Raw genomic sequence first — 15,835 nt, forward strand, 5'->3', positions numbered from 1 at the left:
TTATTCTCGGTGATGCCATGATGATAGTTTGTTGATTCCATGGTTATTCTCGGTGATACCATGATGTTGTTTCGTTGATACCATGATTATTCTCGGTGATACCATGATGTTGTTTCGATGATACAATGATTATTCTCGATGATATCATGATGTTGTTTCGTTGATACCATGGTTATTTTCGGTGATACCATGATGTTGTTTCGTTGGTACAATGATTATTCTTAGTGATATCATGATGTTGTTTCTTGATACCATGGTTATTCTCGGTGATGCCATGACGTTTTTTGGTTGATAAATGATTATTCTATGATGCTTTTCGTTGATACCATGATGATTTTTATTGATACAATGATGATATTTTGTTAATACTTTAATGATACTCATTGATATCACTACGTTGATAAATGTCATTTTATGTAGTATATACACATATCATGCATCTTATAGGTTTTATGTTTATACTTTATGTCCACATATGTTGTCGTGAGTATATATGTCGTCAAAAGAGTGGCGTCGCGAACCATCTCTTATGAAATTGTGAATGTAATTATTTTAGTAACGATGCTAATAATTTTCATGACTATGTTTTTTAAGTCTATGATCTATGTAGGATTGATCAAAGAATTGATTTCATGAAGAAAAACTTGGTGACAATAAAAGATTTATGAAGACATGTTTGGTGATGCCATATTGATGACAACATGAAGATATGTTTGGTGATGCGATAGTGATGACAAGCTACATAGCAGATTCTTGGAGACACTTCTGATTACGAGCTAATCGATAGCCTTTACACCTCTTTATTGAATCTTTGTATTCATTATTGTATTTGATAGGATAGGAGTAATGTAACTCCTCATAAAACATTCATTATAAAAGGAGTGATGTAGCTCCTCATAAAATATTCATTGTAAAAGGAGTGATGTAGTTTCTCATGAACATTTGTATATTCAATTATTTTTATACTATAACGGTGGGTGTATATAGAGCTGTGGGTTTTCCCCTTGATCCCCCAAGGGTTTTTCATCCACAGTAAGGGACCCTTATTTGAGCGGAGGTGTTGAGCTTATATGTGAAGCTACTCAATATATGGATTCTCTATATATGGCACCTAGGTCCCCTCTATATATACATCATCTCATGTGTGTATTCTACACACTTTGGGGTTCTACCTCTATGCTCTCTCCTTCTCTCTCAAAAAATTAATAGTAGAAAAAACGCAATCGGACTTTGAAGATGACTCGTGTACTTCTAAAAATGCAAACGGACTTTGGTTAGGTTAGGTTTAGGTTATAAGTTAGGTTACATCAAGTTAGGATAGGGTTATGTTATAGGTTAGGTTAGATTATGGGTTAGGTTATAGCTAGCATCAAATTAATGGTATAAAAAACGCAATCGGACTTCAAAAGTGCACATAGACTTCAAGCACTACAAGAGGTTGTGTGCTCTTGTGATGCTTATAGCGACGAAAATACACTTGGTTTTTTAAACCCCCGGCGTCGCTAACAGCGTCGCTATTAGCGTCGATATGAGAACGTCGCTATAGTAGTTGCTACACTTGGTTTTTTAAACCCCCGACGTCGCTAACAGCGTTGCTATTAGCGTCGATACGAGAACGTCGCTATAGTAGTTGCTATTGCAGTCGCTATAAGCGTCGCTATATGCGTCGCTATATAGTGACGCATATAGTAGCGACGCATATAGCGACGCTTATAGCGATGCATATAGCGACACATATAGCAACGCATATAGCGACGCTTATAGCGACGCTGCAAGGCCATAGGTAGCAACGCTACTGAGCTTAATATAGCGACCCCATAGCGATGCCCGAGATTAAAAATTTTTGGGAGTAGGGCATTGAATGCCCTGCCACCCATCAACCATATTGAATGTTTCATTGGTCTATTTACCTTTGAGAAAAAGTTCAACGGTAAATATAGACCCAAAATAGTCACCCACAAGACAATATAATCATTAACTCCAACATCCATAGTACGTATTGTTTGCAAAATAAAGATACAAAATGACAAGCATGAATTGATGGAAGTAAATAAGTGACAATTGTACACAGCAACAAAATCACTTGATTGTTAATCATTGCAAATGTAATAGTTACAAACCATTGTCATTATTTAAAAAATATACATGGTTTTCAAAAATACATAGTTACATGGTCTCATGATACATAAGCTAGGACAAAAAGAAACTAATGCTATCTAGCTATGGCTAAACTGACGTCGTCTAATCAGACGTCTCATCGCGTCCAAGCGACGTATCTGTCGAATTCTGCAAAAAAAAAAACAATAAGATAGCCCATTGTAAGTATAAACATATAGCGAGCGACGTTTATAAAACAATACAATAAATAGAAAAGAATAAACCCTAATACTTACCATGTTGCCTCAAGAAGTCAGGATGTGTATAAGGGCGTTTAAGCCCTTCTTGCCTACGTACTCACGCTCGTATGGAGTGGGATTACGTCTTGTAAACGACCACTATCAAAACATACAAAGAATCCATTATGTTAGAATTTCAAATCCCATAAACCCTAAACTATCGAACATAGATGCGAAAACACTTACAAAATCGGCCTCAAATGATGCCCACGCACCGCTCCCCAAGTGGTGCGAGCTCCCTGCCTCGACTTGCGCTCTGGCTGCCTCCTTTTGTTGCTTCCACTTGTCGGGATTCTCGCGCACTTCTTTCTTCGCATGCTTCCAATCTTCTTTGACCAGCCAATCTGGTCTGTTCCATCCATGCTTGATTGCTTTTTGCACTTCGGAACTCTTATGCTTGCAGTATTCGCGCATTCGAACCTTCATCACATCTTCATTGAAGCGGTCATCCCGTGTTGGAACAGGAAACTCGTCATGAAGCATGCTGATGACTCTGTCTTTGAATTTATTCGGTACTTCACTCCAGGTGTTTAGTATGTAGTGTCTACACACCTGAGAGCAAAGACCACGCATGCGCGAAATCACCTTCTTGCCGTCATCATCCAAAATGATGCCGCCGTTGAAGTCGACGGAGTAAGGCAATCCCTCTCGCCACAGACGCGTGAACCTTGGTGTCTTGAAAAGGGTCTCTATTGGCGTGTCAACGGGGGTATGGATGCCAGGTGTCTCCATTGGAGTCTGAGCTCCGAAGCGAGGAGTGTCCACTCGAGTGACTCCTGGAGGAGTAGCTAGTGGTGTGTAGCTGTGGGGAACGGCACTCAGCCGTGAAAACCTGGTGCCGATGGCGATGTCGTGGCTGGTGTCGGGATGGGCAAAGAAGGGGAGGGTAAAGATCCTCGTCAAACACGAGGCGGTGTCGAAGCATCGGTGGCGCCACCCCCATAACAACCGCCACCACTAGAGCGCCGGTGCCTAGATGAGTGTGAAGATCGTCTCGTCGACACCGAAGCTTCGGAGCGCGCTGAGGACTCCGAAACAGAGGGAGATGCGTATGGATTAGGAATGCGCGATGGTGCACCAGAGCGATGACGCTCCACGTACCACTGTCTCTGCTGGGGTGACAAAGAGGAAAGAAACTCATCATCATCCATACCTGCATTAAACACACGAACATTTAAACTTAATATTGAATGAATGGAGTAGAAAACATGGACAAGTAGATAGATAGATAGAGAGAGAGAGAGAGAGAGAGAGAGAGAGAGAGGAGGAGGTGCTTGTCGTCTCTGCTAATTTCAAGCGCAAATTTTGAGCTTCCCTGGTAGATCACCCACATTCTTGAATATGTGCATTGGATCAAGCAAGTGATTGATCATGAGTCGGGGCCAGTATGGTAACTCGTACCATAGAGATAGTCTCTGCATCCCTAGGGGCAATCCGTCATCACACATCTCCTTCTGCTCTAACCATGCTTGTGCAGACATCCTCGGTGGCTCTCTTCCCAAAAAGCCGTCGCGTAACACATGATTCTCTGGAAGATACGCTTGATGACCTTCGTAGATTTTCTTCTTCAGTGAGGGTGCCCTACGTGCATTCAGTCTAGGTCCACATGTGACAAATGCTTTGTATCCGCTTGTTTGAAGCCTTGCATGTATACACATGATAATAGATCAACTTGAGAAAAAGCAAGATTTACAGTGTCTGAGTGAGGAGTGTAAATACATCACCTGAGCATTCTGTTAGTCCGGGATAGTCATGCATGATCCACATCAGAATGCCTCTAATCAAAGCATTCCGTCGACCTGTGTGTCGGCTCATATCCACCACCTCTATGCCAATCCACAATTGTTGTAGCTCTTCCAATAGTGGACGAAGATACACATCCATATTCTTCACTTTATATCGCCCCGGCACAATCAAGCTTAGCCATAGGTGCCCCTTCTTCGTAGTCAACCACGGGGGAATGTTGTAGTTGACGATGAAACCAGGCCATACACTATAAGATGTTGATCTTTGACCAAATGGATTTACACCATCCATAGCCAGGTCTAAGCGCAAATTTCGAGCTTCCCTGGCAAAATCCGTCCATGTTCCATCTATATGTTTCCAAGCTGTACAATCTGCAGGAATCCGTAGCACACCATCCGAAGATTTATTCTTCTCATGCCATGATGCTAGGGCGGCCATGGACTTACATTTGAATAAATGCTTGATGCGAGGAAGCAGAGGAAAATGTCGCAAAACCTTTTGCGGAATTTTTGTTTCATGGAGATCTACTCGATATCTTTCGAAATCACATTTCGGACACTTCTCCATGTCTATGTATTCCCCTCTAAAAAGAATGCAGTCATTAGGACAAGTGTGGATTGAATTGTAATCCATCCCCAAGTTTCACAAAATCTTTCTTGCTTCCTCTCGAGAATCTGGCATCACATTATCAACTAGTAGTATGTGCTCTTTGAGCAATCTACACAACATAAAAATACGGTACAATTGTGTAAAAAACTATGAGATCATTATACATTTAGAGTTTTATTAAAGTAAACTAATTGTAATAGATCACCACAAAAGCGTTGTGACACTAGTGTCACTCCATCCAAACTTTGTCTGCATGTTGAGAAGAACCATGAGCGCTTTCAATCTAGACACACGTGCTCCATTATACAATGGCGTATCGGACTCACTTTTCATATCATCATAGACAAGCCTTTCTGAATCCATGATCGTCTCGATCATTTCATCAATTTCGGTCTCAAACATTGAATTCATTGGGAATGTGGTCTACATGATCATCCCCCGAGTTGTCAGAGGCTACATCTTGTGGCCTCACATATGCTGCTTGACCAAAGCGCCTGCGAACACGTCTATTGGGTTGCAAGATTGCTGCCTGTTGGCCAGCGTAAGTCCGACGAGTTATAATTGGCAACAACTCAATCTATAATAGATGGATCGAACTCGCCAAATTCACGAACGTGCCGCAAAGAAACGCGTCTTTTCCATCGCACAACATGCTTGCAACGGTTACAAGGACATAAGATCCTCATTGAGAGATAGGTGTTTCGGTTGGACGGCCCCACATCCTCGTTCCTACTCATAATGAGGGCAAAAATCTTATAATCTGGACAACAAATTTAATCTTCTATTGACATTTAGAATCTTTTATCTCTCTCTCTCTCCCTCTCTCTCTCTCTCTCTCTTTGTTCACACTGTAAACTACCTCACATTCTCTAGTCATGTCCAATCCCTGCACACCTCGGTCTAGAGGTGCACGGAGATCAGAACCACGGGGTTATAATCTCATCTTTATTGATCAATGCCTATATTTGTGGATACAAGAAATCTACACACCCATGTCTACATGATATTGCATGTAGTGGAAAAAACCCCTTTGCCTCTTCTCTAGCTTACAACATTTCACAGCATCTTAACATCTTTTCATAGTAGATCTTTGTTTGTAGCATGCAGGTACGTCATTCTTGCAATGTAGCTGATGTCTGCTCAAGGCACTTAATTCTTATTCTAGATTTGATGGGATGTGCATGGTATGTGTGTGTGTGTGTGTGTGTGTGACCCTTGAAATCGTCATCTTGCATCACTAATTTCTTTGTATGCTCAATTTGCTCTTCCATTAGCTGAACATGACGTCTTATTGTATGGTAGCAGCCGTCGAACATGCAGGTGGAATTGCTGGTCCGCATGGACTGTCGAGGCTGTGAGCGCAGGAAATTTTCTCGCCATTTCTTCTAATCTTATCTTAAACGATTTCCTCGCCATTTCTCCTAACATTAATTAAATAACCTAAATCTAATTTAATATAACAACCCTAAACCTAAATTAATAAACCTAAATTAATAAACCTAAATCTAATCTAATATAACGTAAATCTAAATCTAACATAAATAAACCTAAATCTAATCAAGCGTAAATGTAACTAAAAATAAACATAAATCTAATCTAATTTAACTTAAATAAACCTAAATCTAATTTAACAAAAGTCTACATCTAACCTAATCTTTAACTTCTTTTGGGATAGTTTCCTACGACGTTAAAACACTCTTCTTCTTGTGTGTGTGTGTGTGGGTGTGTGTGTGCCAATAAAAAGAGAAAAATGGTATAACCTTTCTATCACCCAAGTGTGGTAGATTGGTTATGCCATTTTCCTCTTGAATAACAAGTCTTGGTTTCAACTCCTCGTCGGCTAGATTTTTAGGTCTCTTTAATTAGTTTCCTACGACGTTAAATTAAACTCTCTTCTTCTCGGGCGTGTGTGCACGCCAATAAAAAAAGGAGAAAAATGGTATAACTTTTCTATCACCGAAGTGTGATAGATTGGTTATGCCATGTCTCTTATGAATAACATGTCTTGAGTTCAACTCCTATCGACTAGATCTTTAAGGTCTCTTGGGATACTTTCCTACGATGTTAAGACTCTCTTCTTCTTCTTTTCTCTCTCTCTCTTTGTTTTATCTCTCTCTCTCTCTCTCTCTCTCTCTCTCTCTCTCTCTTCCTCTCTCAATGTGTGTGCATTTTTTGATTATTCATGTATGTGTGCGTTTTTTTGGTTTATACATGCTCTCTCTCTCTTTTCCTCTCTCAATGTGTGTGTGATTTCTTTGATACATGTGTGTGTGCGCATTTTTGGTTTATGCATGCTCTCTCTCTTTTCCTCTCTCAATGTGTGTGCGCTTTCTTTGTGTATGCATGTGTGTGCGTTTTTTGTTTATGCTTGTGCTCTCTCTCTCTCTCTCTCTCTCTCTCTCTCTCTCTCTCTTTCTCTCTCTCTCTCTCTCTCGTTCTATCTCTCTCTCTCTCAAAAACACAATGTCTGTGTGTGTGTGTGGGAAAGAGAGGGAGAGAGAAAGAGGGGATGGGACCATGAGAGTGAGGAGAGGGAAGGAGCATACCTGGCTCTCCTTCCTCTCCTCGTGTGTGTGTGTGTGAGTGTGTGTGAGAGAGAGAGAGAAGAAGAGAGAGAAAGAGGGGAAGGGAACATGAGAGTGAGGAGAGGGAAGGAGCATACCTGGCTCTCCTTCCTCTCCTCATGTGTGTGTGTGTGTGTGGAGAAGAAAGAGAGAGAGAGAGAGAGAGAGAGCGTTACCTTGGTTGCTTGAGCGCGCGTCGAAAACTTAGATCTTAGATCTGAGTTTTCGAACGCTCTTGGTGTTCTTTTTTAGCCCTGTCGGTGTTGCTATGAGCGTCGCTATGTTATTTGTAACATAGCAACGCTCATAGCGACTCCTATAGCGACGCATATAGCGACACCGTGCATTTTCATGTTTGAGCGTCGCCGTATGAGCGTCACTAATGTTAAGCATGGCTTGTAGTGAAGAACCTTAATATATAGTCATTGACCAATAAAGACGAGATTGTTACCCTGTGGTCCTAATCTCCGTGCACCTCTAGACCGAGGTGTGCAGGGATCTGGCCTGGCCAGAGAATGTGAGGTTGTTAGAGCTAGCAAAAAATAGCTGAAAAAATGCGATCGGACTTCAAAAGTGCACACAGACTTCAAGAACTTTACTAAATAGTCATTGACCAATAAAGACGAGATTATTACCATGTGGTCGCAATCTCCATGCACCTCTTGACTGGGGTGTGCGGGGATCGGGCCTGGCTAGAGAATGTGAGGTTGTTAAATCTTGTCATGTACTTAGTAGTGTGTAGTTATAACAACTAGAGTGTTTTAATTATTGGTTGCATCATTGGTAGATAAAGTATGGACGATAGGATGACGTGTCCTTGTGCGCATTGCAAGCATCTGATCTTTCAAAAACAAAAAATTTGTGACCAACACATACGCAATCACGGTCTCTTTCTGATAGAGCAAGTACACGACCTACGTTATCGATCTCATGGTCTAGAGATTGAAGGTCAAAGTCCGCAAGTAGATATTGCTCCAGCTTCATCCCAAATAAGACGATTTTCAAACGAGCAGCCATCGATTGAGTCCTTCCAACTAATACCTGAAGCGGCATTTCAATAAGTAGAGATGGAGTAGATGTTGGACGCGTTCTTTGACATGGATTCCAACATAGAAGTTGACAACATTGAACGTAGTACTGCTCGATCAACCTTAGCTATCCCGTTCATATTGATGGCATGATAGCAATGATGAGGAGGGCGAGATGATGCAAAGTCTTGCACGCACGGCGCTCTACACTGGTGCAAAAATAACATTTCTCTGTACCGCAGGCCATTGAAAGAGAGTACAGGCCGGTAGAGGGGTACGATCAAGTCTCAAACAACTCAATTTTGAGTGTGACGAGGTCCACAATGTCACACCGTCGGTCAAAGGCGAGAGAGAGGTACAATGACGGGAGTCCCAAGTCGGCATGGTTGGATGCATAGGAATGGAAGGGGAATGCACGAGAGACACAAGACAATCCCGATAGATTTTAGCAGTAGAGAGATGCAGCCAGAGCACGTTTGGAGTCTGCTGCAACGTCACATCTTGGGAGTGGAGGCTACGATACGCTTCGACATGAGTTTGTAAGTATTATATGTATGCTTTAAATTATTGATAATATATATGTTATTTGAAGGTTTATCTAATGATTAAATCATAATTTTGCAGGAAGTTGCCATTGTGAAGAAGTGCGCAGTGCGACTAGGAAAGCGCCGGGCCTCTGATTATGAGGATTCGTAGCAAAATCAAGCAAGGCGTAGACGATTTGAAGCCAAAAACACACTAAAAAAGAACAAAACTCCAGCCCTAAAAGCTCCACTTTGAAAAAGAACCAATACTAACTCAAAACTCTTGTTTGTGTGTGAAGATTAGGTGTAGCCTCGCTCCGAATTGCACAGATGCAGTGCTCATTCGACCTGTTAAAAACCCTAAATTTATAGTTAGATTCTTCATCGTGACCACTTCATGGAAGCTTCAGTACTTTATTGGACAAGCCCAAGTAGTTATTTGAGGATGGGAAACCCTAATTGGAGGCCTCACAGCCTCAACCATGTCGTGGAAGCAGCACGGGACTGCACTAGCACCCCGTAGAGGAATGGCTATATCTCCTTGCTCATGTACCCAAATGAGCTCATTCTTGGCTCTAAAAATTCCCACACAACTTGAGAAACAACTACAGCTTCATTGGTGTGGCACTTTGAGCTATTTTGAGAATTGTTTACCATTTCTAGCCATTTTAAGCCCAAAAATGTCACTTTTTGTTCTTAAAAAGCCCAAACGAGCTGGGAAAAATCCCATTGGGCTCAAATTTCATGTTGAAACTCATTTTCCCACTTGGTAAGAAGTTTGGACACGTCTTTCACGCCAACACACGAAACCTGCTATTTTTAGCCGAGATTGCCCGCATTGAACTTTCTAGGCAGAACGAACGTGCCACTTCAAAACACTCGACATTTGTATATTCCTAAAGCAAATTAGGAATATAATTATGTGAAAAAGCATTCCATGGTGCCACGTGTAGTGCCTCGCCCGCCCGGCAAGGTATGTACACGACTACAACCGTGACATTCATTTTCGCATATATCACACTATGTACATTGTAGCATTTGGTCCCACACATCATAAACATTAAGAGTGAGGTAGATACTTTAATTTCACATTATGAACGTGCCATGGCACGACATCCACCCCCTCTAAGTCTGCATATCCTTCGGCATGTGCCACAGATATCTTTTGCAGGTTCAATCTTCATTTAAGTCAACATACATGTCGATTTCATCATCACTTGCAACAAAATCTAACGCATCATCCTCTTGTTCTTCATCCACATCCATACCATTTTCATCAAAGCCTTCATTTTGACCTTCCTGTGAATCAATGGGATCTGTATCACCTCTTCTTTTGAATAACTTGATTCTTTTCCTTGCAATGGGAATCTTCATTTTTGTCCCATCTAATTCATGCAAGGTATGAGTTGCATTCCCATGTACATACTGAACCACATAAGGACCAAACCATCTCTTTGAAAGCTTTCTTATTGTTGAATGTTGATTTTCAAGACTACTGTCATACACCAACACCCAATCACCTTCCTCAATAGCTTTAGGTCTGAGCCTATGCCTCTTGTCGAATCTGCCCTTATTCTTTAACCTTGCATCTTTTAATCGTGCTACTGCAATCTCATTATCTTGGGACCTTCTTTCAAACTATTGTACGCGCAAAGCAAGAAGGTCCTCCCTACTCAGTCCATCTTCCCAAGGTTATTAATACATTCCATGTGGGAATTACATCCTCAATTGGCATTATAGGTTTCTGACCATACATCAACTCAAAAGGCATATAACCAGTAACCAAGCTATGAGTTGTATGATTAGCCCATAAAGCATAAGGCAATAACCTAGTGTTGAGCTTATATGTGAAGCTACTCAATATATGGCTTCTCTATATATGGCACCCAGGTCCCCTCTATATATACATCATCTCATGTGTGTATTCTACACACTTTGGGGTTCTACTTCTGTGCTCTCTCCTTCTCTCTCAACATGGTATCAGAGCAGTACGTTTTTTTTTTCAATTTTTCTCCTGATCAAAATCGATTTTGCAGAAACTACCCGCTTGAGGGATCGGAATCAATGTGGTCTACAACTTTGCAGAAGAAAGTTTTGTCAAAGTCTGCACCGATTTTGAGTTATCGTTCGCGGACTGCGTACATACCTGAAAAACAGCTTCTGCGTTTTGTTTTTGATTTTTCTGCTAATTGGAAACGATTTTGCAGAAACTACCCGCTCAAAAGACTGGAATCGATGTGGTCTACAACTTTGCAGAAGGAAATTTTTTCAAATTCTGCACCAATTTTGAGTTATCGTTCGCGGACTGCGTACATACATAAAAAGCAATTTCCGTTTTTTGTTTTTTATTTTTTTGCTTATTGAAAACGATTTTGCAGAAACTACCCTGCGTGAGAGACCGGAATCGATGTGTTCTACAACTTTGCAGAAGAAACTACCCGCTATGGAGATTGGAATCGATGTGGTCTATAACTTTGCAAAAGAAAGTTTCTCTAAATTCTGCACCGATTTTGGGTTATCGTCTCGGACTGCGAATATGTTTGAAAATCAAAAATTTACTTTTTGCTTTTGATTTTTCTCATAATTGAAAACTTCTCAATTATATTTTTCTTCATCAATCATATATTTGTTACAAACGTAACTTTGCTGCAGAATCCAGTTACACATCGTTCCGATTCAGTCGAGCCGTTGATGATCGTCCAAATTCTATCGAGCTACTGTTGGTACATGATCTTTTGTTATATGATATACTCGTTCATTGATTCTCGTATAATTATTCTTTTAGAGATATAGTTTACGTCGTTTTATTGATAATTTCTCATTGATACCATAGTGATTTTGATGGTACCATGATGATGTTTTGTTAATACTTTGGTCATGGTGATTTTCGTTGATACCATGATGATATGTCATTGATACCATGGTTATTCTCGGTGGTGCCATGATGATATTTCATTGATACCATGGTTATTCTCGGTGATGCCATGATGATGTTTCGTTGATACCATGGTTATTCTCGGTGATGCCATGATGTTGTTTCGTTGATTCCATGGTGATTTTTGTTGATACCATGATGATGTTTTGTTGATACCATGGTTATTATCGGTGATACGATGATATTGTTTCGTTGATACCATGGTTATTCTCGGTGATGCCATGATGATGTTTCGTTGATACCATGGTTATTCTCGGTGATGCCATGATGTTGTTTCGTTGATACAATGATTATTCTCGGTGATATCATGATGCTTTTTGTTGATACCATGATCATTTATTCATTTTTATTGAAAAATATTGTTCTATGTAGTATATACACATATCATTTGTATCACGTAATCACACATTTTGTACTTTTACGTTTATACTTTATGTACCATATGCTGTCGTGCGTATATATGTCGTCAAAAGAATGGCGTCGCGAACCATCTCTTATGGCTTTGTGAACGTAATTATTTCATTAACGATGCTAATAATTTTCATGACATGTTCTTTTTGGAGTCTATGATCTATGTAGGATTGATCAAAGAATTGATTTTATGAAGACAAACTTGGTGACAATAAAAGATTTATGAAGATATGTTTGGTGATGCCATATTGATGACAACATGAAGACATGTTTGGTGATGCGATATTGATGACAAGCTACACAGCAGATTCACGAAGACACTTTTGATTACAAGCTAATCCATAGCTTTTATACCTCTTTATTGAACCTTTGTATTCATTATTGTATTTGATAGGATAGGAGTAATGTAACTCCTCATAAAACATTCATTGTAAAAGGAGTGATGTAGCTCCTCGTAAACATTTGTATATTTAATGATTTTTATAATATAACGGTGGGTGTATATAGAGCTGTGGGTTTTTCCCTTGATCCCCCAAGGGTTTTTTCATCCACAGTTAGGGACCCTTATTTGAGCGGGGCTGTTTAGCTTATATGTGAAGCTACTCAATATATGGCTTCTCTATATATGGCACCCAGGTCCCCTCTATATATACATCATCTCATGTGTGTATTCTACACACTTTGGGGTTCTACTTCTGTGCTCTCTCCTTCTCACTCAACACCTAGGACACTCTCTCATTTTACCTTTGCAAGCATTAGCTAAAGCTTTAATGATAGGAGGATGCCCACGCTCTGATTTTCCATTTCCCTCAGGATTATATGCAGTAGTGAGAGCAAGTTTCATGACCAACCTAGAGAAAAACTCCCTTGCTTTTTCAGCATCCAACTCACCCATGTCCGCTGTTATTTTCCCAACACAGCCATAATGGCTAATTACATCATCCAAGAGGAACTTACATATCCCTTTGGTGCTTTTTTTTCTTAGAGCACAACCTTCAACTTGGTTGGTTAAGTCCTCTCGTGCAAGCACTATGTATCTCATTTGCCATAAGCCCAATGGCATTGTAACCAGATCTACTACCCACTTGTAATGCATGGCCAATGGGTAAGTAGGGTGCAACCCATCATGATGGCATACATTTGAATACATACCTCAGGTTTCACATGATTCCACAAAGTGAGCTACATATTTATACATACCTTTGCACCAATACCTCTCTTTCATTTTAGTAAAGGTGGCCCATACATCTCTGTGTCCAACATAAAGACTCTCATGAAACTTTTTCATAAGCTCATTTTGAGCATCCTTATCATTCACCACTCTCATGGGCAGTCCATTTCTTTGTTTTGGACGCTTCCACAAGTACCCATCTTTCAAAAAGTATCCATAAGCCTTTCTACGTATTCTTTTGAACTCTTGATTAGTTCACCCTTCTTGCCTTGTCAAAGTTCTCAGATAGCGTCCAATGAGCAACCAGTCACCTTTATACAACTCCTCTGTAAATGACTCAAGTGCATTTGACAGCAGGAAAACATGATCACCCTTGGCATGAGAGATACTATAGAACTGTGTGCCTGCATCATCGCCCTGGACAACCATGTCTTCTTCTTTTTCATACCTTGCTCTTGAAAGCATATCTGCAAACTGGATTATCTTTCCTTGCAATATGCTTAAATTTTGGATTCAAGGACTTTATGTAGGCGATCCATCTCAACATAGCAATGTCAGGAGTTGAGCAACTTGCTATCATTCCAAGAAGGGGTAGACAATCAGTCTCCACTATTACATTTGCTTCTATCAAATACTCTTTGTCACATTTCAAAGCTATGACTGCTCCCCATAACTCTCTTTTTACCTGTGGATAGTTGCGTTGACAAGCACTTAGGACTTTTGCTCCAAACTTCACCACATATCGCTTGCCATCATTATCATCTTGCCCAATCGCCCATCCAATTCCTGTGGGGCTAGTATTCACTGTCACAATTACATATCTTCCACATTCATAGTTTGCTTTTCTCAAAGTTGGAGACATAAGCAGCAACTTCTTCAATTTTCTCATGGCATGGGTATGCATTTCTTCCCGTTGAAACTTTTTGTTCTTTCTCAAAAGCTGATACAAAGGCTCTGCTACATGTGCATAATGTGGAATCCAGATAACATAAAACACACATGCACCCAAGAACCTTCGAACCTCAGTGACATTTATACATTTCTCTTTCACTCTCTGGATTACATCAATCTTTGTAGGACAAGACCTTCTACCATATGGCCCGCACATATGTCCGACAATAAGAACTTCATTCACACTAAACACTGACTTTTGGCCAGACAAGGTAAGGTTCACCTCTTCTAATCGTGACAAGATCTCATCACAATCATGGATATGGTTTCCCACATACTTGCGGCACCCCCTCGAGTCCAGAGCCACATCTATATTGCTTACATCACATCCTTTGATTAGCACATCATCAAGGAAAGGCATTGTAGTTTGCGGTATGAAGTCACGTAGGACTTTGTTCATACTATTCATCATGTGCCCAACTGAATTTGTTGCCCCCTGAGGTAAGGTGCACATCCTTGCTAAACCCAAGGGTGTCCTCATGGTAGTCAGGTCCCTACTTTCCATTGCTAGTTGGAACTGATCATACCTTGAGTACAAATCTCCCATAGAATATATTGCCCTTCCTACAAATGCCTCTGCAAACTCATCGACAATTGGCCCTATACCCACCTTTCTGATTGTCACCTTATGTAGAGGTTGCATATCCTGAATAAAGCATAAAGAACCATTTTTCTTCGGAACTGTGAACCACCTGTTTGAATACGGAGGACAAGAAGGCTCCAAGATACCCATCTTGATCTTTTCATTAAGAAACTCAATGAGTTTTGGCAAATGAGCCTTTAGAACAGGAATAGGTCTCAAGCTCCAAGGTACATGAGGGATAGTGCAGATCACCATAGGAGCAACAACGGATGGATCAACACACCCTATCTCATAAGGCTCAAATGCAAAAGCTTTTCCTTGTTTGGCAAGCATGTCTTCAAAGCATCTCTTTTCAGCTTTTGTCAAACTATCCTCGCAACCAACCATTAACTCTTTCAAAGAATCCTTTGTGAACTTGTGTCTAATCTTGCTTGGGTTACGAAGGCTAGGCTACAAAGCATCTTTCTCCATCTTATTTGTGCAATCTTTTGGTAGAGGTAATGCCACTGGTTTCACTTTCTTTGCCACGGACTTATACTTAGTCTCCACTCGTACATCAACACCTTGAGCATTTTTGAAATCCTCAATGACCTTGTACATTTCTATTGAGCATACTTTGACAACCTCACTTCCCATATGCAAATTGCAATCCATTAAAGACTCCAAATCTTTCATAGTATCCACAAAAGAACACTCATCAAACACACCTGCAATGCATTCTTCATCTTTCGATTTTGTTGCATCCTTCTTCTTTTCTTTAAAGGCTTCTTGCATAGGCACTTCGGGGACAGACATCTATTGCAGGGAAGGTGATCTAGGAGGCACTCTGTCATTTTTTCCTCCACTCCTTGTGGCCCTGTTTGAAGGCCCTTCATCCCCATTCTCGCTCCTACGTTTCTCTTCAACAATGGCCTCAT

This window comes from Adiantum capillus-veneris, chromosome 20 (assembly GCF_014529385.1).
Source record: "Adiantum capillus-veneris isolate H3 chromosome 20, ASM1452938v2, whole genome shotgun sequence".
Lineage (NCBI taxonomy): Eukaryota > Viridiplantae > Streptophyta > Polypodiopsida > Polypodiales > Pteridaceae > Adiantum > Adiantum capillus-veneris.